At 40.4% G+C, this 22,497-nt stretch overlaps 1 protein-coding gene across 4 annotated transcripts in view; it reads right to left on the bottom strand.

Annotated features, from left to right (window-relative positions):
- Positions 1 to 19,906, bottom strand: part of PLEKHG1 (pleckstrin homology and RhoGEF domain containing G1) — a 125,465-nt gene extending 105,559 nt beyond the window's left edge. For 2 of the 4 annotated variants that reach the window (XM_085217026.1, XM_085217031.1), the window contains exons 1-2: positions 19,589 to 19,906; positions 7,535 to 7,603 (exon numbers count right to left, since the gene is read on the bottom strand). The gene's annotated coding sequence lies outside the window, so the exon portion shown is untranslated. The remainder of the gene's footprint in view (positions 1 to 7,534; positions 7,604 to 19,588) is intronic. The other 2 variants (XM_085217027.1, XM_085217032.1) reach the window with 1 other exon arrangement.
- Between the last annotated feature and the right edge of the window lie 2,591 nt (positions 19,907 to 22,497).

Genomic DNA, 22,497 nt, shown 5'->3' with positions numbered 1-22,497 from the left:
ATCTTGTGTTACCAGACGTGTTTCAGAGAGACAATAAATTTTTAAATCATAATGTCCCGCTTAAAGTCCGCTATAATATAATTTCTCATAAACAGTGGTGCATGAGGCAAATCTTAGAACTATGATCTTACTCTCAAAATAAACACAGAAAACTCTTGATTTAAGTTTTAGGTTAGATTCTATGCAGATCTGGCAGAAATACTTTCTACTATCCTCTAACTCACCTGAGCAAAAGCTCTCTATTCTGAGACTAGAAGTGGCACGCCGCCTTTTGGAGTTTGGACTTCACCCCAAAAATTAGTATACACTCAGCATTAGTACATCCAACAAAAAGGAAGGCAGTAAAAAAAGGCCCATTACATATCAATGTATCTTAGACCTAAAAAATATGAGCTTTTCAGCCTTGAGAAAAGAAGGATCCAGGGAGACTTTATAGTGGCCTTCCAGTACCTGAAGGGGGCCTACAGGAAAGCTGAGGAGGTGCTTTTTGCAAGGGCATGTAGCAAAAGGACAAAGGAAAAATGGTTTAAAACTGGAAGAGGGTAGATTTAGACTAGATACTAGGAAAAAATTCTGTACTGTGAGTATGGTGACACTGGAACAGGTTGCCGAGAGAGGCTGTGGATGCTCCCTACCTGGAAACATTCAAGGATAGGCTGGATGTGGCTTTGAGCAACCTGGTCTAGAGGGAGGTGTCCCTGCCTATAACAGGGGGTTGGAAATGGATGTTCTTAAAGGTTCCTTCCAACCCAAACCATTCTAACACGTTTGTCAGATTGTTCATATTAAAACGAAGAAAGAATATCTTCTACGGAAACAAATCCCCAAAACAAACATCAGTATACTAGAAACTGCTAGACAACTATTTTCCTAACTTACAGAAAAATAAAATGTAGAATTTTGAAAATACCTTTTGTTTTGTTTTGTTATTTTTTTAAGAAAAATTAATTCATATGTATAAACAAAAATGATAAAAAACACACCAACAGAACTTCCTGCCAAATGTAAGATTGAGTTTTAAATAGCATTATTATTTTGACAAGAAAATGTGCACCACTTCTGAGAAGTCCTATATTTAAAAAAAAAAAAAGCTGAAAAAAAATCCTGACTTCATTTTCTAATGTTTTTCAAGTGCAATATTTCACAAAGCCTAATGTCTTTTTTTACTGAAATGGCTACACATTGTGTCCTTTAAAGATGGATGCTCACTCACTGTTATACTCCCACAAAACAAACAATTGTAGTGTTTAAATCTGAACTTATGAAGAGTATTTTTTTTTCCAAAACAGTCTTTCTAAATAGAAGAAACAAGTATAATAACTATGACTTCAGATGCTATTTAACCTTGAAAACAGGATTAGAATACACATCTTTGGCCTCCATTTGATCGCGGAAGGCAGAGATGCTCAAATACAAAATATACTATATTTACTAGGCAACTTCACATTTCTAAATTATTATCATGTACTAATCATAATATTCATGCTGGATTTATCCTTGTGTCTAAAATGTCTGTGGGGGCAACAAACACATTCTTGGGAAGTAACAAGGGAGTGAGGAAAAAGAGAAATGTTTTATCCAAAAAAAAAAAAAAAAAAGGAATGAAATAGAGGAAGGAAAGGGAAAGCATAGACTCTATTCTGGTATTACTATAAATTACAAAAGAAACTCATGAATAGAAAACCAAACAGCATTTGAGGTACTGCACTTATGTTACTCTAGCTAAGTATGCAAAGTAGGATATTTCCCCCATGTATTAGATTTTTTTTTTTTAATCTCTACAAAATGTAACTAGTATAAATATTTACTTTTACAAAGGGTCAAGTGGACAAAATGTAATTCTCCCAGAAGGAAACCAGATGTTCAGTATCTTCAAAGTGATGTCTGTGCTGATAACAGCAGTAGCTAATCTTTCTTTCAGGGTTGAAGTTCATGCTACAGTTTCTTTTACTGAACAGCTATGAATCACAATGCTCTGGTGAGTATCTGCCCCAAAAGAAAAAGTATTTTTGTAAGGATTTTGTTCTAAGTGTACAGTCATCGATGCTCAAAACAAAGAGCTTTCTTTGAGCTCTTTGTAAAACAATCTCCAGCCCTGCTACCATCCACCTACTACATCCTTAGCTCAAGATGAAAGATGTCATAACCATTCCCAGAGCTCGGATTCCATAATACATGCATTTTAGCAAACCTCTGTATAACAAGTGGAATATACTAAGTCTCACAAATAGTCAAAAGTTTATTGCGAGAGACAGTTCTACACTCTGCACTGAGGCACTGCTATGATTGTTAAAACTTACCATAAACATTAACACTGTCCCTTGAACAGCTTAAAAAAAAAAAAAAAAGTAGCAAATACAGCAAATACAGATTTGTATGGGGTTTTCCTGTATTACTTGGCTAGTGCCATGACTAATATTTAGCTACAACATAATGCTTGCCAACAGATGCAAGATAAGTCCAAAATCCTGTGGGGATAGGCTAAGTGCTGGAAAAGCTTTGGAGGCATGAACAGTGGCTCTGTGTATCTCATTCAGAAAGCAAAAGGATTATTTAATTGCTTAAATTACCCTTAGACAAGCCTATCAAAGACAAACAAAACACCACTGCACCCCCCTTCAAAAAAAAAAAAAAAACAAAACCAAACCCACAAAGACTAAATTTACTACAAGACTACAAGGAAGATGGAAAGACAGAAAGATGGAAAAACAGACAGAAAGACAGACTCAAAATTGTTTTTATGTAGCTCATTTTTCCAGAAACCTGAAAACATCAATTTTCTGAAATGTGTTCTGAATATCACCAAATACCTCCTCAGAAGTTCATACAAGTGCATTTGGCTGGAACAGATATAATAATGCTTTCTAAGATAACAGCCATTCACACTTACAGGAAAAAGCAAGCCATGACAGAAGTTTAACCTTTGCTATGCTGGACCACTATGCAGTTAATTACTCTGCACAGTCTGTGAGTTTAGAGTGCAGGTAGAAGTAGTACCCAAGGAGGGGATCACACTGATACCTGTTCTGCCAACACCATAAGTGCATATGTACCTCTAGGCCATAATTGCAGCATGATTGATTTATGGCATCATTAACTATGTTGATGTTCATTTACAGCACTGTTTATTCTTGCTCGCTTTTCCGATCTCTAGTGGACATATGCACCTGTTATTTGAAAAACCTGCTTAGCTCTAAAAAGCCTGTAAACCTCCAGCTAAAAAGCATCTTAGGCATACAAAGCTGTACATTTCAACACTCCCCCTGTTAATTGATGGAGATCCTCAAGAAGAAAGGGGCAAAGATGATCTTGGTATGTCAAATGGCAAGATAGGATTGGGAAAAAAAGATACACATACACATTGAGGGGGAAAGAAAAAAACAAAAGGCAATTTTAGCAGGCACATATCAGAAACTCCAAAGAAAGAGGGCAGCACTACCCAGCACACTAGAATCAGTTAAACAGCTCCATCTAAACTCAGCATAAATACTGACTCTTTAAGTACCGGCACATTTAGCAAGTTCAAAAATAGAGTACTGGCACCTTGCTTACAAGACATGCTGCAACTAAGCATAATAAAAAGAAAAAGAAATAAAGGAAAACAAATGAAGTGTAAGGACTCTGATTTAGAGAGCTCTTTCAATCAACACCTTTCTCACACACTTTGTGAGATGAGAGTGAGCAAAACACTTGCACAGAGAGTATAAGGGATTGCACTGAGAGCACCCCACTTCCATTCATGTCTTTATGATATAAGAACCATCTTAAATGCCTACCATGCAGGGACTACACCATGAAGATAGAACTCATTACCTACCCAGGGCAACCAAAGCGCAGTACATCCCCAGAGCTTTTGCAACAACTGGGTTTTTTTGTAAGACACACTTATTTGTAAAACATAAACAAGTCATTCTTTCCCAATTATTTGTTTTTCTGCTCTGACTACACCTGTGACAAAGGAACAATGCTGTCACATGTCACCCATATCCCCTCTACTAACTAGTCCTGAACAGGAAAAAAAAAAGTCGTCTTCAAGTCAGTTTCACTGCTGTACAGGATGCTCAACAGAAAACAACAGATGTGCTATAATCACTGCTGCCCATTCATTTCCTTTATGTCAGAAAGAAAGCAGCAGTCATCAGTTAAGAACTCCTATCTACTGGACACAAAAGGAAGCATACACTTTTCCTTGATCATCTGACCACAACAATAGGAGACGGCAGCTGGAAAGGACTGACTGCTTTGAGGGAGCATGAGGAAAGTAGGGGTGAGCAGCTTGTCTTTGGGTTGGCTTTTAAATAAAGGTAGAGATAAGAATTTTTGTTCAACATCTTAAGATCAAAAACTTTGAAAAAATCCCTTGACCACAGAATATACAAAATCCTTATTATATTATTCCTGAATTTGTCCAGGCAATTCTTTTCATGGGATCTTTTTGGCAGCTGAAAGCCTGAAACATATGAACTGGTAAGAAAATAAGATAGCATCTGCGAAAGATGTTTAATCAATTAAAGCCTTTTTTTTTTTTAACACAATTTTTACAGAACTTAGTTTATATGTATTAAAGGTTTAGACTTTCAGTAGGTCACTGGCATAAGTTATTTGGATTAATATCTTGAGAAACCCAGACAGAACTGTGCAGGCTTCTGTTAAATTTCACAGTTACTGGACAGCTGTCCTGTAAACTATGAAGTAGAATTAGAGGTTTCATAAAATTGCCAACAGCAAGCAACCTTAAAGATGCAGTTCATATTAGGTCTGTATCAGCAATCAGCAGCAAAGGGTTTGGGGAAAACTTATTAAAAAGTGGTAGCTTTAATTAAAGTATTAGACTCTAATCCAGTATGCTATATTAAGCCCTGAATATTCCCATGGATACTCATGCAGCTGCACTAATAATCTGGTAGGCATTTTCTGCAATAAGAAACTTCAACAGGCCTTCACACCACAACTAACACCCCTATTTTTGCACTGCACCTTTTCTCCATTGCGTACCAAAAATAGAACAGACTCACAGACAAGCTTATATGCGGGCATGCATCATTCCTTCTATCCCACATAGTATGCAAGTCCTCATACCTGGCCCAAACAAAGCAAACGGAGATGCATTGATCAATGAAATTTTGTCTGTTTTTCAAACTTGTATTGGCCTACAGCATAAATGCAGCGTTTTAAAACTCATTCTGAACAAGTATATGGATGTGCTATTTTTTCCCCTCACTACACTAGATGTCGTGATTTTGAGTTGCTCAATTCCATATTCATTCTACCCAAAGATTAGCGTATTCTAAACTGCAACTCATTTAAACCATTAAAAGCACATCATACTTGCAATTCAAACTGATAATATCAACACATAAACAAATTTCATAAACTGTCTGCCCCACCCCCCTAAAAAATCTCAGGATTAAATATTCTTAAAACATCTATATTTAGTTTTGGAACTTGAAGAGAACTTGCCAAAATTGTTGGTAACTACTTGGTACAGAGTTAACACTTGTCCCTAAAAGCTGCATCTGTCCAAACCAATAAGCTTTTACTTTTGCAGAACACCACTTATCATACTTTAATTTTGTGGGAAAATGAAAAAATATTAATTCCTTGCTAAATATTCTTCATTTAGTCCTTGAATCACTCATGCCTTCAGTTGAAACATTCCCACACACTCCAGTTTTGTTGATTCAACAGTATTCTGAAACGCTGTAAACTGTGTTCTTGTCTGCAATTTATCCCAAAGAATTTTAGGAAATCCTCTGCTTCTTAGGACCTGCGTACAAACAATGTTTTCTCTGCTTTCAGAAGATAATTCATTTGAGTCTTCAGTCTCATTTAGCTTTTCTGTTCATTATAAAAACAGATTAAAAATCACTACAACTCAGAAATAAAGGCTAAGCAATGCATGAAATGAAACAGAATTCAAGGCTGGGGTTGGGGGGGGAAGTGGAATTTGTGCAAGCAGTTCACTTCCTAAGGTCATGAGATCAATACTTAATGTGCATTTTAATATGCACAAATTTCAGCTAAATAAAACAACATGCTGTGTGGGGCCTGGGAACGCTCTGCCCCTCCACATTTGTGGAAGGAAAAAAAATTGCTGGCAATTAACTAATCAGCAAATAAGACAAGCAACTAGCGTACTGAATTTAGGTCAACCCAATTTTTTGTTTGTTTATGTTAAAGCGTGCGGCTTTATTCAAATCCAAATGGCTATTTTTATAAAATACCAAGAATCTCTGGTCTTTCCTCTCTCATCCTCTGCAAAATGGTTTCCTACTTACAGACACAGTTATCCCTTGGATCCAAAGGAAAGATCTCACTAATGTTTAACAGATGTAAGCTTCAGCTGGATGCTAAGCAATCATGCTAGTGTCTATCAGAAATGCAACCTCAAAATATTGGAAGGGACAAAACTGCCACACTTCTGAAACTGTGTAAACATTTGATCACAACTGGATCACCTATAGATACTATAAAAATGAATTAAAAGCCCTACATTATGATACTTATTTATTTAGTTTCCTACTATAGTACATTAATATTCCCTCTGTTGCCTATGGCTATTAACATAATTTACTTCTTTTCTTTAATTAATCCATACTATACTGAGTCCAGCATTAGTTCCCTCAACTAGAAGGAGCAAAATAGGTTATTTATAAATCACAGAGTTTTTTCCAAACAGCAGTGTTTGTGCAGTTCCCCTCAAAGCCCATCACTGAATGCCTGCTTTCTTCTGAGAGAAGAAAAGATTCCTTTGGGTTGTCATCGGGACTGAGATGTTTGGTAAAAAAAGAGGAATAATGAAGAAAAAGGGACCTTCTTGCCTAAAGCCATCTTAACATTTTCTGTAGTCTCAGACTAGCCCTACTGTGAAGATGTCTGGAACGACAGAGATGTTTAGATAGCAAAATGAATGTAATCAGCTACTCCAATCAAGAGATATTTCGTTCACATATACTCTTGCATTTCTATATTCTCTCAAATTCCTCAGGTCCCCCAGGAACTTCAATAGTAAGAGTCCACCAAAAAAACCTCCTAAAAAAGTAAACTTGGAAAGAAAAATTAATTTCTTCTCAAAATGACAGAAGCAATATGGGAAATCTCTGCAGAAGACAAAAGTCCCGGATCTCCCAACACCTATATTCTGCTTAATTATAGGACTGTTCCTTCTCTATCAAAACACCACTTCTACCTCCAAAAGGGCAGAATAAAAGGAACTAAGCAGAACTTTAGCTACAGAACTTCAGCAAAAAAATAAAATAAAATAGTTATAGAAACAGATACTAAAACTGCGGTCTTAGCCTGTCATAACTGCTTGGATGCCTCCAAATTTTTATATTATCCAAACTTGCAGGCACATCAAAAAACCCCACCATTTTGGCTAGTATCTCTGGCCTTTATGGTATTACATGGGATTTGCATATCAAACAGTCTCGTGGTTTATTTGGAGCATTTTCACTGAATGCCAACAATATTTAGCTCAGCCAGAAGAATAAACATTATAAAAATTATATATATATATAGCTAGAGCACTCACCAAAAAAATCACTGTCAAGTTAGGCAAAGTGGAATCACTTTTCCTCTCTTCTCTTCAATCTATGGCATCCTGCAAAATTTAAGGAATTAGAGAAAAGATACAATAGAGCACAAACCTAACCCTCTGGGGAAGACATAGTCACCAAGCTCTATATACTTGAAGCCACGGCCCTAGTACTGCCTTTGCATTTTACCTTTAACAGTATCTGAAACAAAAACATAGCATGTGCTGAATCTGGTTAAGACAGACTAAAGGTATTAGATTTTCAACAGGAATTAGACACTAATGTGATTCTGAAAATCCCATTACCACCCCTGCGAGTACCTCCCCACCTACGTGTCATTAAAATCTAGATGAAACAGTTTATCTAAGGTTACACTCTAAGTCTACAGTGGAGTAGGAAAGTGCTCTCCAATTTCCAAGCTCTAAACACTGACAGCTTCAGGGCACTCACTGCTTCTAGAAATTGTTAGCACAGATTTTAAACCTAATTATCTTTAATGCCTGGAAACCACTGTCCAAATGATCCCCCACTTCCCTGCTGAGCAATGAAAGGACACATAGGTATCTGTTAGGCAAATCAGATCCACTAGTTATTTTCTAGATCTGTCTGCTACCTGCATCTGATCTAGCTACTTTCAAAGGATCAAAAACAGATACCATTTCATCTACCACTTAATAAAAAGCAACTATTTTGATAGAGTTGTGATGTAGTTCTTTCTAGAAGTTATTAACCTGTATTAAAGTCTTCAAAAGCACAGGTTTCTTGATTTTATAAGGGAAAGAACTCATTTCCTTAGTTAAACTTATAGTCCTTCCCAGCTTCACAGTATCACCCAAAACATCAACTAGAAACTGGACACAGATCTCTTTTTTTATTATTTTCATTTCTCTAAGCCACTGGTTGATGTTTGCATCTTCTGGAGCATTTCAAGGTTAATTTGCTTCTCTTTTCCTCCATCGCTATTTCTGTGCTACAGACTCAGCCAGATGTGACAGGGAAGAACCCACAGAAACAGAATATCAATGTTCTTCCTCTGAACTTTCAGGTAGCTATTGAATGCAAGACTGGATTTAAAAATAATAATATATTTTTTTCCTTTTCTTTATATTGCCATAAGGCATGTTTATGTACTTGGAGTGGAAACAGTTCACATTCATCTGCAACTGATTTCCTGTATGGCAAAATACCTCAGGCATTCAGCTGGCTGGGAACAGAGGCCTCTCACCATTACCAGGTTTTTGGGACCACGAAGTTCTGCCCAATGCCTGTTCCTATGCCAGAATAAATAGAATCTCAGCCGAGTGTCCAAGTTAATTTGGTCTAGGGGAACCAAACCATAAACAGGCAAGATTTTATGTTTAAAAAATCTATTCAAAAAATATTGGTCTACTTTCAACTTAAACAGTCATACAATCAATTCAGTCTTGCTAATGTAGCATGCTGTTCTTTTTTTTTTTGTTTTTTTTTAAATACAAAAACACAACTCCATCTGAAAAAATGCTTTTTAATTAAAAAAAAAAAAATAGACTGAAGGAAAGATAGAAAGAAATATCAACACTCTTTCCCCCATCCAATTGCTAAGTTTACCACAATATATCAACACTACAAAGCAACTTCACAGGTTTGGTGTCTTTTTTACCCTTCTTAGTGACAATTATAATTACTGTTTTATTTACAGAATTTAGTTTTTCTCCATTTGCAACTGAATACATAGAATAACTTCCAGAACGCTTCTATGAATCTGAAAAAGAAAATACATGAGTAGTCTTATTAGATTCTTGTAATTAGACTGCAACAGTTGTAACATTCAAATACCCAGCTAACTTGCTGTACCTCAGACTGTAAATTAAGTGAAATCAAAATACAGCATGAGCTGTAATTACCATCCTACTTTCCATTTAGTCTATGCAAGCTCCCTTATTCTCAATCCTCCAGAGGCAAAAGATTTCATTCCAATTGCTAGAGAAAGTAGTTTCTTTAAGCCTAGAAAAAGACAGACTGTCAACACATAAGAAATAGCAATAACCATGATCATTTAATTACACACATGGATCAGAAAACCAGGCAAAACTGAAAGAAACTTAAATATTTTTAGAAGCACTCTGGTTTGATAAGTTTAATCCACAACAGCTTCTTAGTTCCCAAATAAAATCACTGACCCACAGGAAAGAGCTATTCTATAAACTCCAGAACACCCAACAGCCTTCCAAAGCCTTTGGATCAATAACTTCTGGCTGGGTCCTATAGTCACATAAGAACCAATAGAAGTTCAATATTTAGGATGCTATGGAGAAATCTTACATCAGTTTTCTTAATTTTTCAAAAAAATATTTTCTACAGATTTTGGTTTAATCTTAGTATATGACAAAATTCTGAAAGAAAAATAAATTTTTCATCCTGTGAATTTTGAACGATTAAGTTGAACATAAGTGTAATAATTCTTACACATCAGTGTAAGAATATTGCACACTTTTACACAAGAAACACTGTCACAAGAAAAACATGCTTGTCCACTTGAAGAACTTGATTATCCAAATGTATTGTTGTTTGTCCTATTATTTCTACATTATCTGAAAAAAAAAAAAAAAAAGTTTACATTCTTTAAAATTGCCTGGGCTCCATCAGAAGAGGGGTGGCCAGCAGGGACAGAGAGGTAATTGTCCCTCTCTATTCTGCCCTTGTGAGGCCCCATCTGGAGTACTGTGTCCAGGTCTGGGGCCTCCAATACAAGAAAAAGAGCTGTTGGAGAGAGTCCAGAGGAGAGCCACAGAGATGATGAGAGGGCTGAAGCACCTCCCCTATGAAGACAGGCTGAGGGAGCTGGGCTTGTTCAGCCTGGAAAACAGAAGGCTGTGGGGTGATCTCATTGCAGCACTTCAATACATAATGGGAGCCTATAAACAGGAGAGAAGTCTACTCTTTACAATGGTAGATAATGGCAGGACAAGGGGAAATGGTTTTAAGTTGAGGGAAGGAAGATTTAGGTTGGATGTCAGGGGGAAGTTCTTTACTATGAGACTGGTGAGGTGCTGGAACAGGCTGCTCAGAGAGGTTGTGGATGCCCCATTCCTGGAGGTGTTCAAGGCCAGCTTGGATGGAGCCCTGGGCAGCATGGTCTAGTATTAGATAATTAGATCTAATATTAGATTAGTTGGCAGCCCTGTCTGAGACAGGAAAGTTGGAGCTTGATGATCCTTGAGGTCCCTTGCAGTCCAACCCATTCTATGATACTATGAAAATTTCTCTTTTCTAGGCATACTCTGTACAGAAGGTAATCAAAATATTTTCCACTAGCAGGACAGAGAGTTTACTGCTTTTCTCTCGGGAGTCTTAAAGACCTTCTTCACTTCAGTTTTCCTAAGAAGTGAAACCCAATCCTTTTGTGCTATACACTAGTGGTCTAGGACAGAGGTGCTGACAAGTAGTCTAATACTATCTTTTCACTCACAGAATCACAGAATCATAGGCATTGGAAGGGACCTCCAGAGAGCATCAAGTCCAATCCCCCTGCCAAAGCAGATCGCACAGGTAGGCGTCCAGGTGGGTCTTGAATATCTCCAGAGAAGGAGACTCCACAACCTCCCTGGGCAGCCTGTTCCAGTGCTCTGTCACCCTCACCGTAAAGAAGTTCTTACGCACATTTGCGCAGAACTTCTTGTGCTCCAATTTCTGGCCGTCTCCACACACTGCTGAAAACAGTCTGGCCTTGCCACTCTGCCCCCCACACCTTAGATACTTATAAACCTGGATCAGGTCCCCTCTCAGTCTTCTTTTCTCAAGGCTAAACAGACCCAGTTCACTTAGCCTTTCTTCATAGGGGAGATGCTCCAGGCCCTTCACCATCTTTGTGGCCCTCTGCTAGACTCTTTCCAAGAGATCTCTGTCTTTTTTGTACTGGGGAGCCCAGAACTGGACACAGTACTCCAGATGAGGCCTTATCAGGGCAGAGTAGAAGGGGAGGATCACTTCCCTTGACCTGCTGGCCACACTCTTTTTAATGCACCCCAGAATGCCATTGGCCTTTTTGGCCACAAGGGCACACTGCTGGCTCATGGCCAACCTATCATCCACCAGGTAACCCAGGTCCCTCTCTGCAGAGCTCCTCTCCGGCAGGTCATCCCCCAACCTGTACCGGTGCATGCAATTATTCCTCCCCACATGCAAGATTCTACACTTGCTTTTCTTAAACCTCATATCACTTCTTACTGCCCAACTCTCCAGCATGTCCAGATCTCGCTGAATGGCAGCACAGCCTTCAGGCATGTCAGCCAATCCTCTCAACTTCATATCATCAGCAAACCTGCTGAGGGTAGCCACTATCCCCTCATCAAGATCAACAAGATGTTGAACAAGACTGGACCCAGCACTGACCCCTGAGGAACACTGTTAGTTACAGGTCTCCAACCGAACTCTGCACCACCAACAATGACCCTCTGTGCTCTGCCAACACTCCAACAAACTGGTTCTCTCAAACAAATAAATATGGTTTTGACTTTTGAAAACTGTTCTTCAAGAACTTGTCTATTCTGCTAGGAATTTATTAAGCATGATTTTTACTGAGTTATGCGCCAGTAATTACGACAGCACAACTTTCCTGGCCAAGAAAACTCTTTAGCCTATTGTAGAATCAAGGGATGGCCACATATTGTAGCACCTTCTTGTTTCATGATGTAACTGATGAATGGACAGAAGATTTGCTGCTTCCCAGGAAACCAGATTTATTCTAAATGTAATCTCCTGCACACTTTCCCAGATATATTAAGCTAATTGCACAGGCTAAGGTTCATGCAGCACTCCTACCACTTACAGCAGCGAGCAACACGAAGGCTGAGTTGCATGAGAATGTCAACAGCTAAGAGTGAATCTTTGCTAGAATTTCTCTAGACCATTTCTTGTAAGACCTCAAATGGACAAAGGAAAGAAGTCTGTGTTCAGCAGGTATTGACATACACAGGTGATTCTGACCCACCTGTCAGATATTGCTGATATGACTCAAGGTATGTAACTAACAAGTAAGACAAACCAACCCAGAACATGTTTCTGCCATTATCTGAAAACAGGCATCATCAATCCTCCATTATAAACAAAAAGGACTCTTCATGCAGCACAGCCATCAATTTAAAGAAGAACAAAAGGAATGAAAAGAACTGTATAATGGGTAGACATGTTACCACCAAAAGACAGAGGCAACAAAAAAGCATGCAGCTGACCCTGGCATCCATACCCCTCTGGAAGCTTGAATAGCTGTATGATGTGCACACATCACAGGCAGATGCTTCTATATGGAAGAGCTGTTCCCGAGGGATGAAATAGGCCTCAAAGCAACAGCTCTTCAAGTGACAAAGGTTAGCAATCAGCTTTTGTTATGAAGACAGCAAACCAGATATCTGTGATTTGGTTTTCCAGAATTCTTCCTTGCAAAGCAGATGCAGCTCCAACCCTATCCAAACATCATGCAGTGTCACACGGAATAAACTCCTTCTCCATATACCAACAGCACATGTGTCCCATCATGTCAAATTTTAACTAGCAAAATGTAGAAGAAAAATACTTGTTCTGCTTTGCTTTGACCTTGTGGGAATGACAGTGCCTGTACAGTGCTTCAGATGAACAAATGGCTTTGGAGGGACATGGGAGCTGCAAGAACGTAATCAATCCAACAAGTGCCTTTGGCAGCAAGAGTGCTTTATTGGCAGGTCACTCTGCTGCAGAATTTTAGGAGAAACTCTTCAAATTGAGTGGGATTTTCTGGATTTTCACTGTGCCCAAAGCAGCACAAAAACTCTTCATGGGTAGCTTAGCCATGAAAGTGAAGAACTCAGGATCAAGGAAGCATAGCAGACTACACATGCTACTGGAAAAGAGTAACTCTGCAGATGATGTGACGAAGTGCAAGCCGCAGGAATGGAGATCACTGGGGAGAAGCACTGGGGTTTCATCAGGTGGTCGTGTTTTTGTTTTAGGTTGTTTTTTTCTTTTAGGGTAAGGAGTTTGTTCAGTTGTTTTGGGGTAGGTTTTTTTGTTTGTTTTTTAAATTTTTATTCTGTTCCTCCTGCTGGCAATCCCTATGAAAGGGGAATGTATCCTGCAAGACAGACAGCAGTCTTCTCAGGCAGCAGGAGCACAAAAGGGCCAAAGTAGGTCACATCAGAGTTTTGTGACTTGAGTTCCACCTAACATGAAGGAGACTGAAAATTACCAAAGACCATCTGAAAGGAAAAATTACAAACATCCTACATTGCTAGCATATAAGGGCGAGTTATTTCCCCAAATACAATCATGACTCATTATTAAATACACCTTTTCCTACCATTCAGATACGCTAGGTCTGCTGATTTTTCAGAGAAATGAGTGCTTCTGCAGTGGAAGTAGTCCACGATGATATCATTCGGGTACTAAGGCATGACAGCACTCTGAGCAACACACAAGATATGTTATCAGGATAATGAAAAGGAACCATGAGGTAAATAGTGACAAAGCTTCACATCCACTTCAGAGGAAACACGTAAATCACAGCAGCACCACGCTTGCAAGCTGAAATGATGTTTCTGTTGATGTAAGTTTGGTTGCAGCTTAAATAGTAAGTAGAAAACTTTGTGTGTACTGAAGAGATAAAGAAGATAGGCTTGCATAATCACTACTTCTTTATTTGTTTATTTGAAAAGAATGAACTGTGAATCTTCCTTTGTATCAGTGTTAAAGAACCCAAAACATGATGTTACTCTAGAGTTGATACTGGTAGGTAAAAGTAGGCACTGTGGCTAATTATACAGAAGTAGGGTAGTGGATGGGTTAAATACTGTAAGAAAAGAGTTTATAGGTTAACAAAGACAACATGCCTGTGTATATAGATAACCACCTAACACAAGCGGAAGCATGGGAGAAAGTATGAACGCTACAAGTTACGTACAAAATCTAGGAGGTACAGACTGTTAAGATGTGCTGATTAAAGGCAGAGACTGACCTTGAAGCCCACACCCAGATGACATTACTGAAAAATTGTCAGCTGTGACGGTGGAAGGAAGCAGGCTGTTACACTGTCCGTGACAACATTCCTTAGGGCAATCTAAACAACCTTTTTTTTCTTGACCTAGGTATCAAGGTTTTATCTACAACAGCTCTGAGTAAGCAAGCAGGCAGGTGATTCAACAACTGTTCCCATGACACCCTTTTTACCTCTGCTCAGTGCTACCAGTGAGAGGAGGTATCCACTAGCTGCTCCATACTAATGCCTGAGGCATGATGCTGAAATATCTGAATGGATAAGAATGCTCAAGTATCTCAATGTTAACATTCATTAAGCTAGATTTTAAACATCTGGGTAGGGCTCACTTACAAGTTTCTACAGAATGCGTGCTTACAGGAAGAGGCTTGGCACCACCTGTAGCCTGAAATTCAATGACAGAATAGACAAGCAAGACTTAGACAATTTAAAGATAGTTAATACAGTTTAGAAGCCACAAGTTTTCATGGGAAACAGCTGCCAGTCCAAGATATACCTATCCAGTATACGTATTGAACCTATGTGCAATTTCCACTAGCACAACTACCCATGGTCCTACAGAGGATGAGGGAGCAGATCTATTGGAGCTCATGCTGTGGAAGAAAGAAAGAAAGAAATGAAGTAATGGGCATTGCATTTGTGTTCTAGATGGATTTTTAAACTGGAATCTTGCTCTGTATTCTCAGAGCAAGGCTCTGCATCATGATCAGTGAGAGCATGGGCAGTAATCACTCTAAAACTCAGTCCCCTCAGATGGTAGCAGCCAACAGTGGTTGGAAGCAGCCTGTAACTACCTGGGCAGCTACTTCTCTCAGGTCTTCTCAATAACTATCTGCAGCCTTTCCTTCAGTTTCCTTTCCCAGCCCTCCCTGACTAGATTCCTCTTCTCCTGCACCTGCAATCAAATTTGCAGTTGAGTCAATTTTAGGCCAAGCTCATTCAAACTCGAACTTGGTAAAATCAGACTCCGCTGACCTATTTGATCCAACAGCCACATCCAGAAACATTTGTAGTATTAAAAAGACTTAAAAACTTTTAATACTGTGAGATACTTTGTCACATACACTCTTTTGGAATTGGGATGAATAGCCTTTCTAGAAACTTTAATTTATCATAGAACCTTAGAATGGCTTGGGTTGAAAGGGACCTCGAGGATCATCAAGTCCCAAACCCCCTGCCACACACAGGGTTGCCAGCTGTTAGATCAAGTACTAGACCAGATTGCTCTGGGCCTCATCCAACCTGGCCTTAAACAACTTCAGGGCAGCCTGTTCCAACACCTCATTGCTTTCTCAGTAAAAAACTTCCTAAATTCCCCCTAACATCTAATCTAAATCTCCCTTCCTATAGTTCAAAACCATTCCCTCTTGCCCTATCACTATCTACCTGTGTAGAAAGTTTGTTTCTTTGTTTCATGTTTACAATCTCCTTTTAAATACTGAAAGGCTGCAATGAGATCTCCTCTCAACCTTTTCTTTTCCAGGCTGAACAAGCCCAGTTCCTTCAGCCTATGATGAAATCACAGAATCATAAAAGTTGGACTAGATGATCTTAGCAGTCTTTTCCAACAGACAACCCATCACCATCGTGCCCACCCACTAACCACCTCCCTCACCGTCACATGTACACATTTCTTGAACACAAAGACTAAATAATTATTAAACTAATATTTAATCTTAAGAGTTCACATTCAACTCTTGTACTCTTACCCACACACTTCCAATCATCAGTACTAATATGACCAAAACAGACTTCTCTTCCTTGCTCCACTTCCACCTTTCCCTTCAAGTCTATGGTTCTATGCACTCATTCCAATCTGTGATGTTCTTCTGAAAGCCCTAAGTATTGGAGTCCCAAATTCTCAAAGGAATCTCAGTTCTTTCAAAGAGAGGGTCCTGTACATTTCAGTTACAACAAAAGTATGAGCCATGACTGTGGTTTAGGGAGGGAAAGATGCTGTTTGGGACTGGTGACAAAGTTTTTAGTGGGTTTCCCAGAATGAGAATCTTAATCAACAGGTAAATGAACATCTATTGGATGTAATTTGAAAAGTGCATCTCAAAAAGAGGTAAGAAAACTAGAAGCTCCATGTCATTCTCTGCATTCTCAGTTTACAAAAATAATGCTTTTCTCCACTTTTTTTCCTCACTGGCAGTCTGCAAACTAAAGCTCTCTGTATAACCACAGCAATGCAGGTTCTCAAAGCTGAGCATTCAGAAACACCTCTGCAAGTCCTTTTGCCACTCCAGACTTTGCTGAGGGCTGCAGTAATTCTCTGGGTTGTTTTTGTTTGTTTGTTTTTGCCCTCCTAACACTATAAAATGAAAACACTGCTTCCAGTAAGTTGTGGCAAGACATCTTTTTCACACTTACGAGCAGCAATTACATTTCACTCTGAGATGATTGCCACACATAATCACAACTACTCCAAACGTCTTCAGTAGACACTACGTATATCTATTTTTTAATACACTATATTCTATATCTTTCCTAGTTATATATCCGCGCACTAAATTTGGCCCCTAAGAAATTGGAGGCAGTGGACTAAAGCCATAACTAGTACAAAGCACTTGTTTACAGCAACAATCACCCTTCTCAGCACATGGCTGAATACAAAAGGGAATGCTCATCAGATGAACTCCTTTGTGCTAACTTAGAATTGCTATGGCTTTATAGTTGTCTAATCTGAGAAATGTTTCTTGTTAGAGACCTCTAACTGGCTCCATCACCAAATTGGATATTTCAATTATTTCTTGACCCAGAGTATCTGACATTATGGACGTGAGGTACATGAAAGGACCACAACAAGCATCATCTCCAACTGCCAACCAGCAGCCCCATGGGGACAGTCAAGAACTGTGGCTCTGGCTTGGCAGAGGAGAGATTTGACACTGCCAAGCAAGCACTGGAGTGGCAACTGACTACAAGGGAAATAAATACAAGCCAACCATTCAAGGAGCCTTCAGCATAATGCTACCTTTAACACAACAAAATGTTAAAAATAAAATAAATAATGACTAAATATACTCTGAAAGGGTATGAAGATCTCAACCTGCTGGTTGGTTACAGAACTTTCCTGTTAAGCACAGTTCATACCAAGGCTCCACAATCAACTCCTTCAGACTCAGATTATGCCTCCGGATTGTTAGCTTGCATTCTCACATCCTGCCCAAGGAAGAAGGAAAACACATGCACAGATGTCCCGAAAACGAGAGCTCCCAGCAAACAAAGTTCACCATATAAAGATTTCTGAAGTTGTTCATTGTTAACATTCATCCTGCACTGCTGAATGCAGTTAGACTTAAAAAAAATCAAGTCAAAACTGTCTTTGCAAGATGTTATCAAGACTACCACTTACAAATCAGTTTGAATAGCCTCCTATATTTTCTTCTTATTTTGAAGATGATTAGGCAAAACAACATGAAAAACGATGCATTAGCACCTAGTGTGAGAACCATAGCCTGCCTTTGCATGAACGCACTCAGTCACACTGCCACAGGTCGATACTGTTTACACAGGGTTCTGTAGTTCTGTGGGAAGAAGCCAGCATTCCAGTGAACACAGAGTCAAAACTGAACCATGTTATCAAAGAATTTTGCATCATTCCAGTTTGTCAGCTTTATAACATAGAGAAGTAGGGAGTCAAAGCTGAATAGCGAGGCATCTGCACAAGCCAGAGAACAATACCAATATTCATTAAGAAGCTGATATTGAGCTGCCCTCTCATATTTGCAAGACAAGCACTCTATTAATACATTTTCTAACCTTAGCATAACTCTTATGTTTCCATCTCAAAGCACTCCCATACATGCTGCTGAAGAATACACAGAATTAGGATAACTGCATGCCACACACAGAAAAAAAAGAAAAAAAAAGTTTTAAATAAATCTCAGGGAAGTTATATATTGTGCCTTGCCAACTGCAGTGAATTACATAGCCAGAAGTTGCTACTGCCAGATTTAGCTCTGTATGAGCTAAAAGGATTCCTTCATAAATTTAGCTAGAGGCACAGGCAACAAACGCATGTGGAAATTTGAACCACAACTCTCCAGCAGCAAAGATTGCTCCCTCCAAGAATGAAACAGTAGCAAAGGAAGACTATTAGCAGGCTCTTATTACACAGCTTCCAAAACACCTACAAGTTATCAGGTTCTCTAGGCAGCATTAGGAATACCTAAATTATAAGCAAACAACATGAAAAAGAAAAAAGCAAGGCCACAGCTGGTGCTGTATCTCAATTAATAATTAAAGGAGGACAAAAGCTAACCGAAGAGGACTGGGTTAGCTGTACATTCAGCTGGCTTCCAAGTTTGTTTCAGGTCTTTTTCCCTCCTGCTCAGAGCACTGTGGCTCGAAGAGAATGAAATTAGTGCCCTTCGTTTGTTAGAGTTAAATCAGCAGTGGTCTGAAAGGTTTCTCATTCAGCATGAGAGACAAGAAGCACGGCACAAAAAATCAGCAGAAGCAGAGAAAGTGAGGATGGGAGATGGGGCAATACACAAGTGGTTCCAGTATACACCAGGACACTCTGCTTTGCCGGCCTCTCTCTTCCCACCCAAGAGCAAACTTTCCTACTACTTAAAGACGAGACCAATCATATTTTAAGCCTCTCCATGCCACAATTACCACAATCCAATCAACATCGCTTCAAAGCATCCAAGTTCTTTGGAACAGACTTTTCCAAAATGTTTGTGTAAACCCAGAAACATCGCACAGTTTCATTGTACATCAATCTCCGTCCCCCAGAAAAAGACCCGATAAAGCCTTCAGACGTCAGAGAAACACAGCACAGCCGTGCATAAAATACCCCCTTCTCTCACCCAGACCGCAGGGTCCCGGCAGCCGCCCGTCGCAGCAGCGCGCACAGAGCTGCCCCGCCGCAACGAGGCGCGGGGCTCGCACAAAGGCTACGGGCAAAGCGGCCGCTCCCGGGCAGGAGGGAGGGCCGGCGGTGGCTCCCGGGGGGCTCTAGGGCCGCCGAGCCCCGCTCCGGGCCGAGCCCCCCGGGGCCGCCCCCTCCCCCGGCGGCACAAAGATCTGCACTTACCCGCTTCTCCTCCCGGTTGCGATCCAGGCGCAGACACGCTCACCGGGGGGCTTCTCTTTAGAGTCCCTCCCTCGCAGCGTTACGCAGTCGCCGCCCGTCTCTCTCCGTGCGCTCCGGCTCCGAGCAGCGGTTTAATCTCCAGATTTCCTCCTCCTCCCGTCCGGACAGGGGACTCAGAGAAACTCCCCTCCTCCATGCAGCTCCCGGAGCCGAGCCGCTGCCTCGGCCCCTCCCAGGGGAGGCCCGGCCCGGCCCCGGGCTGCAGCTGACTCCGCTCCATTTTTCCTCCTCCCCCGGAGGTTGGGAAGGGGGAAGGGGAAGAAAGATTTAACCGCTCGGACTAATCCCTGGAGCCGAGCCAAAGCCAGCAAATTACAGCCCCGGGAAGAAGGGAGAGGAAAATAATAATAATAATAATAAAAAAAATCAGCTACTGTTTTCTCCGCTCTCAGCCTCCTCTTCAACTCTTTCCCCGCACTCAGGGGGCACCGCCGAGGCTGCACCGTGGGTTTTCCGTCTGCCGTTCTCACGCCCTGTATCGGCGTTAAAGTGTCAGCTCTCCTGTAAAGGAGTTTAAATGGCCCAAAGGTGAAAGGGGCAGGTGGGCGCTGACATTCTGACCGCGAACGGCAAATTCAGGGAAGTTTTTGGGATCACATCTGCCTCCTGGCCACCTGTCTGGCTATCTTCTTGGAAAGATAAATTTGAGGTTACTTTTAAATGATTTCTTCTTACCATTGTGTAAGATGAGCACTCAGAAAGAAGTTGGTTAAATTCACCATGAATTTTTAATAGATAGCGGTCCTCATTCCTTTGACCCCTGACCAAACACATGGTTTCCCGAAAAGCTCGTCCCGTGCTTTGCATTTAGTGAAGCTCTTTCGCTTTTGTTCTGTAGTATGGTGTCTCCCCAGACACACACGAATAGGGCACATAGAATAGGAAGCAGTTTGGGAGGCTGGAATAGCTCAGAATTTGCAGATGTCAAAACAAATAAGTACAACAGTAACTCAGTAAACCAGGAAGTTTCGGTGTTTGCCCTCATCTTACCTGTTCTCATTAGAATCCTTCAGAAAACAAAAGAAAAAAGCTCTGGCAAGGACTGTTCCTGTGTCATTAGTTTAAAAGCTCAGAGCTCCTTCCCACCAGCCACATGGTATACGTTTCAGTGCAGAATTTTAAAAGAACAACACATTTATAAATTAGTTTTGGCCACATTTCAAAACAAAGGCTTGCATTAAGTAAGTGGGAATAAATCAGTGCATCAACTGAAGGAAAAAACCCTAAGGGATCTTAATGACAGCCCTTCTCAGGGGTAATATTCGTTCACATCACGGAATAAGAGCATGGTTATGAGTAAGGAGTGAGCCCCATTCTTCCTCATCTTCCTTACACACCATCCCAGCCTATCCTGGCAGAAGGTGGGAGCCCAGAATCCACAGAACATTCTGGAACAACACTTCACAGAACTACTCCTTATGGCAAACATGCAGACAGTGAGCAGGGCTGGACATAACTGGCACCTTCATTGACCCAGACCAGAGATCGCAACCTCTTGCACTGCATCACTGTTCCACGTCAGTGTCCAACATCCGATGGGGACATCCTTGTCCCAGTGCACCACTCTGGCCTTGTGCTAGGGACAAAAATTTGGCCTTTGCACACAAATGAGAGAAAGCAAAACAAAACAAAAAGACGCAAAACCCTTATCCAGTGAAAAAGCTGGGAGAGACATATTTGGAACCTTTCCATGCTGGGGGAAGAAGGGAGTGTTTTCCTTCATGAACAGACTTTTCAAAGATGATAACAAAACAAACTACTGGATGGTGCATTTAAACTTGGGCCAAATTAAAACGAACAAAAATGCACATGCATCTCCATATGGGAAATACAAGAACAAAAACCCCAAACCACATGGTATTCCAAGTCCCTTTAAGAAAATGTACGGCCTCTGAAAATGTGTTTTAAAGGCCTGACATGATCTGTTCCATATGGAGTTTGTTTTCTCTCAGCGCTGTGACTAACAGGAAAAATCTTCAAGAAGAGAAGCCTCTTCCTCTCTCTTCATCCTTACCTCTTTCTCCCCAAAGGACCGATCAAGAGCCAGTCTGGTTTCTGTTTGCTTCTACTAAAAATAGTGTTCCAGCACACTGACCAAATGCTTCCAGTTCTGTGTTGACTGACTGACAGAATACAATTGTTGCAGAAAACGAAAGACTGATACAAGTTTAAAGGTCAGGCTTTATGACTCTGTAATACAAAACAGTGCATTTGGAGAACCACCCCTTTTTGGAGGAATTACGTACATGGGCAGGCTGTGATAACTCTTATCTCTTGGAGTAACACAGGTGACTATTGTTAAAAGGCCCAAATAACCTGGGCGTAAATAACAAAGAGGCTGCAGCATGTCAGCTTTTCACTCAAGTGTCTCTCATGTAATGATGCCTGTGGTACATATAACGGAGAGCATAGTGTGCTGGGGCTTGATGAGTTTGCTCATTTTTCCTTGATCATGCTCTTGTACATAGACAGGAGACAAGTCTCTGCTCCCTGCTCCTGCAGCTCTTTCAGCATGTAGAGGTGCCTCTCACTCATACCGCTCTCTACCTCCCTAGGACTTCTCCTCATGTATCGTGGGAACCAGCCCCATCCACCACCTCATCATCCCAGCAGGAGCTGCCTGTGTTCAGGAACCCATACCACCACCAGATGATATCTTCTATATAAGCAATTGGGACTCTCCTTCAGATACCACTTAAAAGGATTTTGCTTATTACAGCTGGGGATTTGGAACCTATTTTTTCCCCGTTTGGGATTTTCCTTTCTTCTAAAAAGTCCATTTAATCAACTCATCTACCAGTATGTTTATACATCTACACATACAAACTCGAACATTGAATTTCCTTATG

Source organism: Meleagris gallopavo, chromosome 2, assembly GCF_905368555.1.
Source record: "Meleagris gallopavo chromosome 2, MGAL_WU_HG_1.1, whole genome shotgun sequence".
NCBI classification, from domain to species: Eukaryota; Metazoa; Chordata; class Aves; order Galliformes; family Phasianidae; genus Meleagris; species Meleagris gallopavo.
The sequence above is the reverse complement of the archived record's forward strand: the minus strand, read 5'-3'. Positions and strand labels throughout refer to the sequence as shown.